The following is a 16,862-nucleotide window of genomic DNA, read 5'->3' as shown; positions in this document are numbered from 1 at the left end:
TATGTTCAAACTTAACGTAAAATTTATACAGGATTCGAATTAATTCTTCAGCAAAACCAGAAAAGCATATCGACCTGCTGGTGCGTAAAGCATCAAATACTCTCTGGCTACTCACTCACTCCCTACGGTACCATGACGTTCACTCAAAGATCTCAGCATACACAAGCTACGTCAGGCCTTGAATACGGCTTGAATACGCCACTGTCATCTGGTCGCCGTATATCTAAAACAATATCAAACAGTTCGTGGTAACGAACTGTAGTATGGAGCACCGGCTCAATAGTAACCAAAACTCTAAAAAATTGAATTTTGATATCAATAGCTACATCAAAAGAATCGCATTTTAATGCTGATTTTAAATATATAAGTTTCATCAAGTTTATTCTTACCCATCAAAAGTTACGAGCCTGAGAAAATTTGCCTTATTTAGGAAAATAGGGGGAAACACCCCCTAAAAGTCGTAGGATCTTAACGAAAATGACACCATCAGATTCAGTGTATCAGAGAACCCTACTGTAGAAGTTTCAAGCTCCTATCTACAAAAATGTGGAATTTTGCATTTTTTGCCAGAAGACAAATCACGGGTGCGTGTTTATTTGTTTGTTTTTTTTTTTTTTTCCAGGGGTCATCATATCGACCAAGTGGTCCTAGAATGTCGCAAGAGGGCTCATTCTAACGGAAATGAAAAGTTCTAGTGCCCTTTTTAAGTGACCAAAAAAATTGAAGGGCATCTAGGCCCCCTCCCACGCTCATTTTTTTCCCAAAGTCAACGGATCAAAATTTTGAGATAGCCATTTTGTTTAGCATAGTCGAAAACCATAATAACTATGTCTTTGGGGATGACTTACTCCCCCACAGTCCCTGGGGGAGGGGTTGCAAGTTACAAACTTCAACCAGTGTTTAAAAATAATAATGGTTATTGGGAAGTGTACAGACGTTTTCAGGGGGATTTTTTTCGGTTTTGGGGGTAGGGTTGAGGGAGGGGGCTATGTGGGAAGATCTTTCCTTGGAGAAATATGCCATGGGGGAAAAAAATTCAATGAAAAGGGCGCAGGACGAATCTGGTCACGTTAGAAAAAAACGTCAAATTAAGAGCTTAATATACAATGCTGGGTGTTCGGAGCCTCTCTATTATGGAGTATAATTTGAAAATAACACAACTATACGAGCGATAAAACATATATACCACAACCATAACTCAACTAACGAAAGAACTGCTAAGAGATAACACAACTATAAAGCGACAACAGGTGAAAACTAACGGGAAAATAAACGAACTAAGAGGTGGAAGGGGCCCAGAGAAAAAATATAATCCTTTTTCAATTTTGAGCCTAACTTCCGCAAAGGAGTAATAATGTCAGAAGCCCCGAAATACCGAATTATTTTCTTTTCAAACAGTTCGTGGTAAGGAACTGTAGTAAGGGGCGACCCGGCTCAATAGTTAACGAAACTCTAAAAAACGGAATTTTGATGCTAAAAGATACATCAAAAGAATCGAATTTTTACGCTGATTCTAAATATATAAGTTTCAATTAATTTAGCCTTTGTCATCAAAAGTTACGAGCCTGAGAAAATTTGTCCTATTTTGGAAAAAAGGGGGAAACATCCCCTAAAAGTCATAGAATCTTAACGAAAATCACACTATCGTATTCGGTATATCAGAGAACTCTATAGCAAAAATTTCAAGCTCCTATCTAAAAAATGTGGAATTTTGTATTTTTCGCCAGAAGACAAATCACGGGTGCGTGTTTATTTGTTTGTTTTTTTTTTTTTTTTTTTTTCAGGGGTCATCTTATCGACCAAGTGGTCCTAGAATGTCGCGAGAGGGTTCATTCTAACGGAAATGAAAAGTTCTAGTGCCCTTTTTAAGTGACCAAAAAATTGGAGGGCAAATAGGCCCCCTCCCATGCTCATTTTTTCCATAAGTCAACAGATTAAAATTTTAAGATAGCCATTTTGTTCAGCATAGTCGAAAACCTTAATAACTATGTCTTTGGGAATGACTTACTCCCCCACAGTCCCTGAGGGAGGGGCTGCAAGTTACAAACTTTGACCAGTGTTTACATATAGTAATGGTTATTGGGAAGTGTACAGACGTTTTCATGGGGATTTTTTGGTTTGGGGGTGGGGTTGATGGGAGAGGGCTTTGTGGAAGGATCTTTCCTTTGAGGAATATGTCATGGGGTAAGAAAAATTCAATGAAAAGGGCGCAGGATTTTCTAGCATTACTATAAAAAAAAAACAATGAAAAAATAAACATGAAAACGTTTTTTCAAATGAAAGTAAGGAATAGCATTGAAATTTAAAACGAACAGAGATTATTACGCATATGAGGGGTTCTAAAAATACTTTAGCATAAAGAGCGAGGTATTTAGGAGGAGATAAATACCTCGCTCTTTATGCTAAAATATTTTTAGTGATTTCGACTATTTATTCTACGGCCTTTTTGATTCAGGGGTCATTCTTAAAGAATTGGGACAAAACTTACGATTTAGTTTAAAGAGCGAGGTATTAACGAGGGTACAAACCCCCTCGTACACATAATAAAAATATAAGAATATAAAAGTTTGTTACGTAAGTTAATTCTTAAGTTACGTATATTTTTTACTAATAAAAACGTTCATTGAATATTAAAAGTTCTAGTAGGCTTTTTAAGTAACCCAAAAATTGGAGGGCAGCTAGGCCTCCTTCCCCACCCCTTATTTCTCAAAATCGTCTGATCAAAACTAAGAGAAAGCCATTTAGCCAAAAAAAAATTGATATACTAATTTCAATTCAATAATTTATGTGCGGAGAGCCAAAATCAAACATGCATTAATTCAAAAACGTTCAGAAATTAAATAAAAAAACTAGTTTTTTTAACTGAAAGTAAGGAGCGACATTAAAACTTAAAACGAACAGAAATTACTCCGTATATGAAATGGGTTGTCCCCTCCGCAGTCCCATGCTCTTTACGCTGAAGTTTTTAATTGTTTTAAAAAGTAGAATTGTGGCAAAGAGTCAAACTTTAGCGTAAAGAGCGAGGGACTGCGGAGGGGACAACCCATTTCATATACGGAGTAATTTCTGTTCATTTTAAGTTTTAATGTTGCTCCTTACTTTCAGTTAAAAAAACTAGTTTTTTTTATTTAATTGACAGAATAGAACGAGTCCAGAAACGCTTTGTAAAAGGACTTCAAGGATTCAGAAACCTTCCGTATGAAAAAGCTCTAAGAAGGCTCACTTTCCATAAACTTGAGACAAGAAGAACGATCTTAGACTTAAAAATCCTCTTCAAGATAGTTCTTGAGAATTTTGGGAACGTAAAAGACAAGCTTGTTCAAACAACTACCCAAAGCAACACAAGATCGTACAGTCTGCAACTGGAGCATGTGAAGATGAAGATTGCAAGATCTAATTCTTAACATCGTTCGTTCATACCCCGGGTCATCAGGAACTGGAACAAACTGCCATTTCCAGTCGAAAAGATGAAATCACTGGAAGCCTTCTCCAATAGCCTAAACATAAACATACCATATCTCGACAATTTCGACGTAGGACGACTTCAAATGGCAATCGTGTCGCAGACGATCCGCTCTTCGCCCTGCCATAAATGTTTCTTTTAATAAGGTGTCAGTTATGTGGAAATTTTGTATTGAGAGGCGTGATGAATAAATTATTATAAAACCAGCTCAGAATGCACGTTGAGAAAGTTTGTTGGTAAATGTGAAGTATATCAAAAGTGTGTAATAGATTGATTCAAATTAATAATATAAAGTAATTATCAAAATCTAACTAGAAATAGGGAAGCTTATGGAGTTAAAATGGGAGTACAAAAATTTAGAAGGGAGTTTGATGTTGTCATAAGACACGAAAGATGGTTTAGAACTTTCCTTTTTTTCTTTCAGTTCGGCACTGAGTACACAACTGAAAGCCAAATATTCGCTATTTCTGTGAGTTCCTTGTTTTGTTAGGGAGTTCTTTTTTTTTGATAGCTCTGAAATTTTCACCTGATTACCCCTTAAACCTGAGAACTAATTGAAGACCAAGAATGGATTTGTTGTACTGCATTTATTTGTGTTATATTTTTAGATTTAAATACCCCAGCATTTATTTGTTGTTTTATGTCCCCGGCCAGAAGTTTGAGTATTTAAATATTAAAAGCGAGAAGAAATGTTTGGATAAGAAGAAAGTACAGTGCCATTAAAAGTCTGGCTGTGCTCACAAAAGCTAGAACAGTTTTCTTCCTTGACTCTCCACTAATTATAATCTTCACTATAAATTATAAGTGGGTTTCGAAGTTTTGGCTTGACGTAGGTCACGTGTGCAAAGGCAGCTAGTCCATAAGCACTAGCAACAGCAGCAGTAACATCCCTAATTCAGTCATTAGCTAAAATAAGTTTGTCTACAAATCCTGCTAAGTGTAAGATTTTATGTTTGAATACCTCTACTTCAAATCTACCCCTCTAATTAAATGGTTATTTTCTGTCCAATTCAAAAATTGGACAGCAATTGGAAGGGGTCCAAAATTGGACCCCTTCCTTGCCACGAAACTTGGTAGGTACAAAGATAGCTGACCTAGGAATAATCTTTGATTAAAGTCTTAGCTTGCACAGACTACAGTGAATTGAACCTTATTTTAATACTTCTATTGTTATTTTATATACCAGAAGGCCTGTTTTTTTTTTTTTTTTTTCTATAACTTTAAATATATATATTTGAAAAAAGCCCAAATTTAATAGTTTAGCATGGCGTCCCAGCAAATACTAGGATCGTCCAATCCAACCCCATGAGTAGGGGTCGCTTCGGACCATTTAAAAAATGAAAAAATAAAAACAAACTTTTCCCTTTTTCAGAAACATCTGAAGAAAAAAAAATTCAAGGTTAGTCTCAACAGATATGTATTCTATAGTGAAGTCAGAGCTACAGAAAAACTAATGGCTATTGAGATATACCATTTCAAAAAATCGCATCCGGGTCAACACCGAATGTAGCAAAGCACTTAGCTAAATCGAAACAATTGACTGTTAGCTCAATCGAAAAATTTGACTGTTTTTCTGAACTTTTAAAACACTTAGTAACCTCTGATCCAGGGTTCACCACAGCACAACCAGTCCCAGCCCCTGGTCTACAGCCGTCAGCATATGGTTTAGTGTGTCCAAACCATGATGTGCCCACTTAAGCTCAATAAGGGGTTGAAGATTATTTTCAAGACCTGGACGTGTTCTACTAACCAAAGAACGTCATCCGCATAGGCAGCATGACTCATACCAATGTGAACTGCATGACGCAGTTCAAACCTCATCACTTGTCATCATATGGCATATGCTACTAAAGCTGTTGCTAAACTTAAAGCTTTTTTCTTTTGTTTTTTTTTTTTTTTTTTTTTGCTTTTTTTGTAGTGTTCCGTCATATCTTTTCTTATTAAGACGGGTTTTCAATAAAAGTATCGCCATAATATACGCTATTCGGCGAAGAACACAAACAATTACCTAGACCATTTTTCAAAATGTATGGTGACAATACCCCACATTGTTCAGTGGCTTGTTTAACAGAAATCTGATCAGAAATACTATTTCGCCACCGCACACGAGCATTTAGTTACCAATAGATTTAAATACCAATAATATAACACTGACACAATTGACGAATTAACAATAGCAAGAATCAATGAAAATATAGTCCGAAAATGAACAACATTATAGAAATCACCAGAAATGTCAACAGTACAGTAATACCGTGCATTTTTCTGTCGAGCAGCCTGCTTTAACAACTCCTCAAGAGCATAATGAACATGAGCGTCACCAAATCCCTTCTGAAATTCGAGTTGGTAATGTGTTTTTAATATAGATGTTAATTCTAAATTCTGTCCCTTTTGTCTTTTCCGAAGACATTTTGTTCGGATTGAAAATTTTAAAAATCATCTTGTGAGCCTGAATGTCGGCTGACTGTCTCAAAGACGGGCGGCCGACCTTCTTTCTGTAGTTTGAGTGTCTTTGGGACCTTTATTGAGTGGATAGCACCACAAGGAACTTCTAATGCTGCAAAATTGATGAAGTGACATATCTTTTTTGATGATGTTTTGCGTTTTCTTAGCAGGTATGCTCGAGCATTTTTAGGGATTGCTCGTTCCTGAACTAAAAAAAAACAACAACAAAAAAAGTAATCTAAAAAACTGAATTCGCCCTTTCTAATAATATAGGTTTCATCAAAACTGAATATCTCTTTCTCTGGTACAAAACAAAAGAAGCTACAAATTTTTTTTTAAGATTTCTTGGAATTTAAGTTTCGACTTCCGGTTTTTTGTCGTTTATTCGCAACGTCTTCACCAAGTCTAACGGCCTTTAAGTCTAAATCCAAGATTTAACCTTAAATCCAAGGGCCTTGATAAACAGCATGTGAATCGAGATTGCTGCATCAAAACCCCGTACTCAGGACTCAATTACCCTACTTCTAAAGGTTACCATATTAAAGTGGTTCCTGGCTTAAACAGACCAGGGACGGCCAAACGGCTATCGAGTCCTCTACATTCATCATTTAATCACTAAAGGTAATGCAAAAGCCTCTAATCTTTTATCAAAATAATAATATAGATAATAATAAGATAATATAAACTGTTATGAAACGATATAGCTTACCGCCCCCCTTATCAATGGCTCACCCACGAGCCTCCAAAGCCGGAACCACAGTCCGGAGCCCAAAAAAACTTTTTTTTTAGGGAAGGAAAAAAACTGGTGATGTCCCAGCCATAGTTAGCCGTCGTAAAAATTGGGTCCAGAAACAGACTAACTAGCCACTCATCCAACCCATAAAGTTTAAAGCAAGGTAATAATGATTTCCGAAACAGCAAAACAAAGTGAACCCAAGGTGAGGTTACTATTTTCTGGGCCATATAGCAACCTTTTCCGCCCCAAAAAAATTACAAAAAGGGCAAAAAATTAAACTTAATATTAATTATTATTTCAAATTACAAAAACATTATTCTTAGGTTGGATGCCAGGGACTTGTCAAGAAACAATTTATATGGTAAAAGCACCACTGAGTTGACTGAGACAGCTAACACACTATTGAAAACCCTTAACCACCAAAGCCATACAGTGTGCGACCTTGACGCTTTAAACGTAGACTACATCTATTGCAGTTACAGTCTTTTTCTTGAAATGCTCTGCGTAAGTAACAGCATCGTGAACAACTTCCTTAAGAAACCTTAAGAACCCGTCACGAAAATAAAACAGTTCAAAATAAGAATGAAACCTTTTAATTGACAGTGAATAATTATTTAACTGGATATTTCGAACACATATACAGTGTTCATCATCAGCAGTAAAACGCCATCAGTTCATCATCAGTTTTACTGCTGATGATGAACACTGTATATGTGTTCGAAACATCCAGTTAAATAATTTTTATATCTATTCACTGTCAATTAAAAGGTTTCATCCCTATTTTGAACTGTTTTACTTTCGTCATGGAAAGGCAGTGTGGTCTTCGAAGTTATCTAAGAACCCGTCGGGTTTCCTCGTAAGTTAAGCCAGAATTAGTCTACGTTTTTTGCCGCTGTGGTGAGCCAGTCTTCTGATTCCTTTGTCAGGAATAGCTTTGCGATTACGTTTTGCGCCTCCTTTTCAAAGTACCTTTGCTCCTTTTCCTCTTTCTGTCATATTTTATGAAATACCGATCTCTTGTAAAGTTTTTGTCAGAATAACAAAATTTTAAGAAAGCCCATTTACTTAATGCTAAGAGAATCTTTCCCCGAATATTGTTTTTCTAACGCGAGTAATACACAGCCTGCCAAGTCCATAGCCAATAAAACCTCGGTCAAGAAAAGAGTCAAACATACAGCAGTTTAAAAGTCTACTTCATCCAAAAAGACTACTATGCCCATGGCTCGTAGCAAGAAACCTGTAAGGGTTCTCAAGGAACCTACTGTTACCAAAAACGCCCTACCGCCAAAGAAATCAGCACCCAAGAAGGTATCGTCAGTCGAAAAGGCTCCCGCCAAGAAATTGACATCTAAAAAGCCAGTAATTTTCACGAAAGGTTATCCTATGCTACTAATCAAGACTTTTTAGGGCTATTAAAGCAAATACTCGACGGCCGAGAATTTACTGTTCAGCTGGAAAGATTTATTTACATATAAAAGCAAAATTTTAGAAGATGGGCTTTTGCAGTAGTGGTATTGCGATGAATGGGCTCATCATCTGTATTTCAACTTTATCGTCTATTTTGGAAATTAACTTGAATTAAAAGGCACAAGTAAGTTTATCATTTTTAAGGAAGGCTCTAATTTTTTACTATAGTTTTACCGAAAGCAAGAGCCTTGCTCTTCGACTTATTAAACTTGACCTGTTTTGGTATATTCTCTAATAAGCAAAAAAAATCCTCCCTAGCAGACAATATTGTTCTACTTAAATTAGATATCATCAGCGTAACTGAGAATGGAAAGGTCTAAAGCTTTGAAAATGAACTAATTTTAATCTTATTTTGGGTTCAATCACACTGTTTTTATATATGGGGTGGGGATTACCACACCCCAGTGGATTTCTTTCCAAACTCGTATTTAGGCTTTACAAATGACAATCATGGGAGGATCTTTACATGGAGGAATTTGTCATGGGAGAAGAGAATTCCCATGAAGGGGCGCAGGATTTTCTAGCATTGTTTAAAAAAAAACAATGAAAAATAAATATGAAAAGTTTTTTTTCAGCTGAAAGAAAGGAGCAGCATTAAAACTTAAAATGAACAGAAATTATTACGCATATGAGGAGTCCACCTCCTCTTAATACCTCGCTCTTTACGCTAAAGTACTTTTAGTAATTTCAACTATTTATTCTACGGCCTTTGTGATTCAGGGGTCATTCTTAACGAATTGGGACAAAATTTAAGCTTTAGTGTAAAGAGCAAGGTATTAACGAGGGGGCAAGCCCCCTTCATATACGTAATAAAAACATACGAATATAGAAGCTTGTTACGTAAGTTAATTCTTAAGTTACGTTATATTTTATTAAAAAAAACTTTCGTAAAGAATTAAAAGTTTTAGTTGCCTTTTTAACCAACCAAAAAGTTGGAGGGCAACTATATCTCCTCCCCTGGTTCTTTTTTCTCAAAATCGTCTGATCAAAACTATGAGAAAGCCATTTAGCAAAAAAAAAAATGCTAATTTCGTTTTAATTATTCATGTGTGGAGAGTCAAAATCAAAACATGTATAAATTAAAAAATGTTCTGAAATTGAATAAAGTTTAAGCTAAAGTTCTTTACTGTTTTAAAAAGTAGAGTTGAAAGAAAGAGTCAAACTTTAGCGTAAAGAGCGGGGCGTTAAGGAGGAAACAGCCCCTTTCATATACATAGTAATTTCTGTTCGTTTTAAGTTGTAATGTCACTCCTTACTTCCAGTTAAAAAAAAAATTTTTCAATAATAAATAAGAATGCTTACTAGGTTTGGAAGCGTGAGAAACGTCACGAGCTGCAAGAAATAGGAATTCACCACAATTCTCTGTTTCAATTAGAATATTATTAAGCAGATAATGGACGTTTTCTCAGCTATAATCATTTTTTTAAATCTAAACTGGTTGTTCGGGGCTGAGTAAGCCTTATTTACATCCTTAATTATTAATAACTAACAACTCCATAATTTACAAAGACTTTAACGACTATTTTAGGCCTATAAGAGCAGCACTATCAGTTATCTTTTTTTACGAGTCAATACACCAATACGGAAAGATTTGGAAACAGCTCCAGGATTAAAAAATAATTTGGTACAACATCTCTATATGCTGCCGAAGATGTTTGGTTTGAAGCTCTCTGCCAAATAGTAGCTCTTGAAAATCTCATAATTGGTTATTTCCACGCGAAAAGTCTTTTTGAAGGTGGATGACAGTGGGTAATTATAAGAGACTACCAATTCAATACTGATATGTGACGCTAACCAGATTATCCCCATTTAAAGATTCTTAACTCAGGATTTGGGGGGATAGAAGATTTTGGAGGAGAGCAATAGACACAGTCCCTCTCACTTGGTAGCTCTGAGGCAAACCCTCAGGTCTTTTCCTTTCCTATAAACCCCAAGATCTTAAAGGGTTATCTGTAAGGTTCTCACTCTTGCAGTCAGTAATTCTAGCTTTAATATTGGCGTGACACTTAGCAAAAATGACGTTTAGTATATAATGTTAGGTTTAAATACGCTTAGTAGATAGTTTGGGGTTTATATATGCTTAGTATATAATCTCAAATCATCATTGGTGCCAAATTTTGACCGGTCACAATCATCCATATTTGGTATCACAACTTAAAAGATTTACAAATTTCTGTGAAGCTGGATTAAGTGACCAACCAGGTAACTCAGACGCGCATTTGCAAGCTTGAGCGGTAGCGCTCAACATAACAATTGTTGTGAACGTTACGAATTTGGCCTATCGGTACTGACAGCCTCTCTTTTATGAGTAGTATTTCAATAGTTTTTCTATTATGTGAATCTCTGTTTTGCCAGGAGAGCTTTTTTTTTACCTATTAATCCTACTTACATAAATGTGCTGTTTTCAACATATTGAAATAAAGGAAAACTTCAAACTATTTTTCTCTTTTACATTATTACGCAAAGTAGCTTAGGTTACATAATAGTGATGTGAAAACAGTTTTAGTCATGTATACACGACTGACTTAAGAGAGAATTTTCCGATATCAAATAATAAACGTTAAAAGTGAAGATAAAAGTTAAGAACTAACGTTGCTAAAATAGTAATGTTAAAACCAGTATATATTGTAAAGATCCAACTTTCGTAGCCTTAAGAATTTCGTGCTATTCATTAGCATCATTAGAATATTACTAGCTACAGTTGCAAAGCTTGTGTTACACGATTTTGATATCGGAAAACTAATAACATTGACTGGATGGTAATTCTAGTCCCTACAACCATTTTTTCATGTATAAAATGATGAGCCTGAAATTTAGGGGGGGTAAGATTGGGTCCACATCCAGGGAATCAAGGGATATGGAACTTCAGGGGGAAACGATATTAGAACATTTTGAAAAACCCAAGCCTAAATTGTTTTCAAGATGTTTGAAAACTTGTTTTGGAAAGTGTTTTATAATAGATACTGAACACTAAATGCAAGAAAAAGTAGAGCTGGCATATTACCTTCCATGTATTCAATAACACATTATCTTCGAGCAGTAGTGTAGAAAAGTTAGTATTTAGCAAAGACGCTACTTGGTTAAATTTAGGATACTACACAACACATAATAAAAAATCATAACAACGTACAACAAATATACATACAACGTAAAATACATACAAAATCAAAAAAACACAAAATTTAGAACTGGTGCTAGGCTTTTGCTAAAATTATCAGCTGTGAATTGCTGCACACAAAAGCAGTATAGTGTAAACAAGCTTTTGGGTGGGCGAAGATGAAAATCGTGTGCACTTGTTTTTTGTTTTGTTTTTTCAGCCAGCTTCACCACTAATGTTGCAGTACCCATTCCCCCTCCATTTCCCCTGACCCCTATACCCAGCAAAGCATGTTCAATCTTATATAGTTGAACCAAGCAATATTCTAATAGCCCTGCATATTGCGCTATTCAGTTGTGTGCAATTTTAAATGGATTTTGACTCTTTAAGATTAAGTTTGTTGTGCTAAACTTTTAATATGCGTGATTTTTTGAACTATTATTTTTTGTTTGTTATTAAGTTGATTTGGTAGCGGGTTAGCTGATTTAATCAATAAATAGTATAGGCATCAGCGGGTCACATATAGCAAACGCATAAATACAGGATAATTCACAGTATTATTACAGATCCTGAAATATTATACTGTGACATATATCTTGTAATTTTAAAATTACTCATATGTACATATAAATTAAACTTACAATCCACACTTAATCCTAGAATAGAAATAAACAATAATTTGGTTCTGTATTATACAGACTTGTCATTTTTCACAGAAAATACAGATGTCTACCATTTTCTATATTAGATTCATTCAACACTTTATCAAGGTAAATTTATGCTTCCTCTTCAATTACCAACCGTGCAAGTGAGAGTACCTTTTTTGTCTTGTGGTGTTGTGACAGTACACCTTCGACCGTCAAAGAGAAGAAAAAGATCTTTCACATAACGCAGAGTTCGCAGAGCAAAGTTTGAATAGATCAAATGTTAGAGGAAAGATACATTTCAAACGTTTTTCAGCAAACACAGATGCCTATTCTAGAATGTTTTGTTTTTTATATTCTCAACTCTATTAAAACCTTATAGATCAGAGATGCATCGTTCAAAATCGAGTTTACAGTATTCACACACAAAGCTTATACTGTCTTTGTTCATTTCAGCTACACCCGGCATTACACTTAAGTTGTTCAAAATATCCAAACTGTTTTCCTCTAGTTTGCTTCCAATCTCTGTATTTAGAACATCAATAACATAATACAATACTGTCAAAAACTCTTGTGCTGTCTCATATGGAACTATTATACCACCAGATAGTCTGGGTGAGAGGCGAATCTGGCATAAGCCTTTTTAAGGATTGAATAAAAATGAAAAATACTTAAAATGATAAATTATATATAAATACTTATTGATAGATAAGTCTATCATCCATCCTTCCATACATTATTTCCAGGACAGACCTAAGGTAGATGGTCATAGAACTAAGGGATCAAAGGTCGGATTAATTTTGCTGGAACTTTAAATTTTTGGCAATTCAGGTCCCCCTAAAATCACAATTATCAGCTAATTCTTGGCTGTGATTGAATAGCTTGAGAAAGACTCTTTTGATTAAAAGGACTGCTGAATATACAAAATATCCACAGAATCTGAACAAGGTTTGGCAGCATTGTAGCAGAAAACATACATTAATGAAATCTTACCAGGGATGCCAATTGGAAGGGAAAAATTGACACTAAGAGTTTGAAAATTACTTTCCCCTTTGTATCTTTGTTCTAAAAAAATCTAACAAAAATAACAAAAAAGTTTTTTTTCTTCTGTAGATCAGGGTATCTATTTCTTGAGGGAGAATATCGTTTTATTTTTAAGATTTTCTTCACCAAGCAAAGCTCATTGTCCTAGTGCTGCAGGCTAGAATTGATAACAATAAAGAGTATCGGTTGCTACCGCCTATTTGTGAGCATAAAATATCTAAATTATGAGACAAATATAGATATATTTTTCGAATTAACTTTATTCTACTTGCAGCAGACATTTTCTACAGGATACTCATCCAGAGATAAATGTCCCATAGGTAGCGCATATGTTGAGTGAAATACAACTAATTTCAGCAACAATCTTAGTACATTTATGTCAATTCGTCTTTTGGAGGTAGAAAAAAAATGTTTATAAAACCAAAAATAGCAAGAAGTCATCATGATATTATAAACAAAGACAGTTTTACATTTATGGGTTATTACATGAATCTAAGACGCAAGACATAGGAATTCATCAGCACTTATTAGGCGTTCCAATTAAATGAATTTGGAGCTATAATGAAGTTTCAATCAGATACTTGAATTGAAAATTAAAACGATCAACTGATTCATTGAGCGGATCTCTCCCCCCCCTACCTACTTCCTTGACCAAACTAAAAACAATTTGATCTATCTAGTTATATTAAAAATGTTATTATAAAATACTACGTCTTGTTTTCTTTTCCATTTCTCCTTTCTTGCAGTGTGCTACCACAACTGTATTGTATTTAACGAGGATAATTGAAGCCATGGAAGGATAAATTAGATGATATGGTTCCTCAAATTGCTAATGATATTGGAGAATTGAAATATAATATCACCAAAACTATTATTGACTCCTCATTATTTTTTTTCAAACTTCTAACCTAATTAATTAAAAAAGAAAAAAATGTTTTGTTTCTGGAACAAGATGTAGAGGGTATTCATATCCACTTTTGAAAGTTTTAAAACAAGAAAATCTGATCTTGAGCTGATAGATTTTAGGTGGTAAAAGAACCGTAAATATCAGGGAAACAAATTTGACAAATATTAGAAAGCGTAAAGGGCCCCTATTTCTTGCGTTTTTTTATTTTAAAAACAGCCATTGATTATTTAAAAAAAATATATTCTTGAAGTAAAGAGCAAAGTTGAAACTTAAAACGAGCAACAATTTTAAAGTTACTTAATAAATAATGTTTTTTACAAATTATTTTGGGGAAAACTGCCCCCTCCAAACGACGGCACTGATTGCCAGTTTTGGTTGAATGACTGGCAAAAGAGAAAGCCTGAATGATCCTAGGAGCCTTAGAGTACAAGTTGTTTATCTCTGAAATTTTTTTTTTAGATGGCGCTGTAAGATGACATTTGTATAGCCTTCTATCATTTTCATTATGAAAAGTTATACACAAGGGAATGCTTATAATAATATTTACATAAAGCTTTTTAATGTGGATGGTTTTGCATATTAAGGTCTGTGTGTATGTCAAGCACTGTATCTTGAGCATTTGTATTGATCAAAATTTTGTGTTAGAAGATGGCACCAGATTTTGTTTAGTTCTATAGAAAAAGAGTAATAGAAGGTCACTCTCCAAATATCCTGGATGGCCTATATGTATCTATGGACCCTTGTATTCTAATGTATGACCCTGAATGAAAGAATTAAAATCAATACAAGTGGTATTACAAGCCACAATCCTTTCAGGAGGGGGAGGTCCTATACACATGACTTTTGTCAAGGTAGATATTTCAAATTTAAGAGTATGCTAGTGGCCTCTTGGGCTGCTTTTACTGTCACAAATGCTATATTGATACAGCAAATCCTCTTTTCCAAGGAAATACATTCTAACCATAGTCTAACTAGGCCTAGCCTTTTAAGTAGGCCTACTAGGTAGTCTACTTATAAAGTAGGCTAGTTGAGTTTAGTAAATGAATTGAGGGCTCTAAATATATCCTATAAGGTATTGTCAAGAAACTGTCTCTACCTTTTCTTTATTTTGGGTAAATTTTATATTAACAGACTATTCAGGTAGCTAAGAAATAAACATACCTCTATAGATCAGAATCACATGCTGAATCCAAATTTGACACTCATTTACATTGGAAATGAAATTTACCCCTTTATATATACCAATTCAGAGTATATATTTATGCATTAAGGGGAGGGTAAAGTTCATTTTTGGTGCAAATGAAAGTTAGGCTAAATTTGGATTTAGAATGCAAATCTGACTATAGAGGTAAGTTTGAACTTTAACCCCCTAATATGCAAATATATACCCTGAATTAGTATATAGCTTATAGGGGTAAAGTTCATTTCTAATAATCCTTAGATTGCTCCAAGCTGCAAATTAAGGTAATAAAAATGCCTAGCCTATTAAATTTTTGGATTCAGGATACAATTCTGACTATAGAGGTAGCCTAAGTTTATTTATTAACTACCTGAATATTCTGTTAATAAAACTTACCTTTGTTTCCTATTGTATAACCCTGAAAGAAAGAGTTAAAATCAATAAATATATATTATAAGCCATAATCCTTGAAGGAGATGGTTCCTATAGATGGGTGGCTTTTGCCAAGGTAGATATTGTGAATTTAAGATAAAATATAGGTGGCCTATAAGATAGGTTTTGCTGTCCTAAATGCTATATTGACACACCACATCATCTTTTCTAAGGAAATAGCCTAGACCTTCTTTCTAAAAGTAGGCTAGGCCTAGCCTTGTGAGTATTAGGTAGCCTACTTGTAAAGTAGGCTAGTTGAGCTTATTAAATGAATTAGGGGCCTAAATATATCCTAGAAGCTATTGTTCAGAAACTACCTCCACCTTTTCTTTATTTTCAGTTCTTAGAAGATTCTATAGGCTAGGCTATATGACTGGTTTATGCCTAGGGTAAACCATTCACTATAAGTAAAGAACAATATGGCTAAAAAAACATACAATTTTGATATAAAAGGAACTGGCTTATTATGCTGATTCCAAATATGTAAAATTTCTTAAAATTTGTGGTACCCATCAAAGGCTGCAATAATGAAAAAAATTGCCTGTTTTGAAAAAGGAGGGAAACACCCCCTAAAAGTCCAAAAAACCACTAATGAGAGTTATACTGTCAAATTCAGCATATTAGAGAAGGTCATGGATATGTTTATTTGTTTTTTTTTTTTCAGTGGTGACTATTAAACTGGTGGTCCCAGAACATTAGGAGAAGGCTCATTTGAATGGAAATTAAAAGTTCTAGTGCCCTTATTGAGTGACCAAAAAGATTAAAGGGCAACTGGCCCCCTGCCATGTCTGTTTCTCCCCCCACCCAAAGTTGTTTGATCAAAATTCTGAGATGGTCATTTTGTTCAGCATAGTTGAAAGGTCCAAAAACTATGCCTTTGGAGATAATTTGCCCCCCCCCCATTCCCTGGGGGTATGGATTTAAGTTGTAATATCTGCTCACTGTTTACATATAGCATTATTGTTGGGAATTTTACATGAAGTTTTCAGGTGGGGATGGTGGTGATGGATTTTTCATGGGGAGGGAATTTTATACTGGGAGAACTTGCCAGAATTCCTGTACAAAGCTATTTTTATTTATATTACTTTTTCTTTGCCAACTCAATTTTACATGTGGGGACACTAAGGATAACTGTTCAGGATAAATTTCCACTAGGATTGGATTTTCTAGGAGATTATCCCGTGGAGGTGGATCCAGATTTCTTGGTATCATTAAAAAAAAACAATTAGAAATTAAATTAAAAAAACAAATGATTTTTTCAGTTGAAAGTAAGGAGCAACATTAAAACTTAAAACAAACAGAAATTATTACATATCTAAAGGAGGCTCTCCTCAACTCCTTGCTCTTTATGCTAAAGTTTGAATTTTATTCCAATTCTTTAATGATGGTTGTCAGGCTCTAAAGGTAATCAGTATTAGTCCATCTGCTTCCAGAAGAGTAGTGTTGC

General features: G+C 34.7%; 1 protein-coding gene across 9 annotated transcripts in view; it reads left to right on the top strand.

The window, feature by feature from the left end:
* The first annotated feature begins 14,280 nt into the window (after nt 1-14,280).
* Nucleotides 14,281-16,862, top strand: part of LOC136029437 (rho guanine nucleotide exchange factor 11-like) — a 349,966-nt gene continuing 347,384 nt past the window's right edge. For 8 of the 9 annotated variants that reach the window (XM_065707834.1, XM_065707833.1, XM_065707831.1 and 5 more), the window contains exon 1: nt 14,281-14,387. The gene's annotated coding sequence lies outside the window, so the exon portion shown is untranslated. The remainder of the gene's footprint in view (nt 14,388-16,862) is intronic. The other variant, XM_065707825.1, reaches the window with a different exon arrangement.

The sequence above is a fragment of the Artemia franciscana genome, chromosome 7, assembly GCF_032884065.1.
Source record: "Artemia franciscana chromosome 7, ASM3288406v1, whole genome shotgun sequence".
Classification (NCBI taxonomy): Eukaryota; Metazoa; Arthropoda; class Branchiopoda; order Anostraca; family Artemiidae; genus Artemia; species Artemia franciscana.
This window is presented reverse-complemented; position numbering and strand designations above follow the sequence as displayed.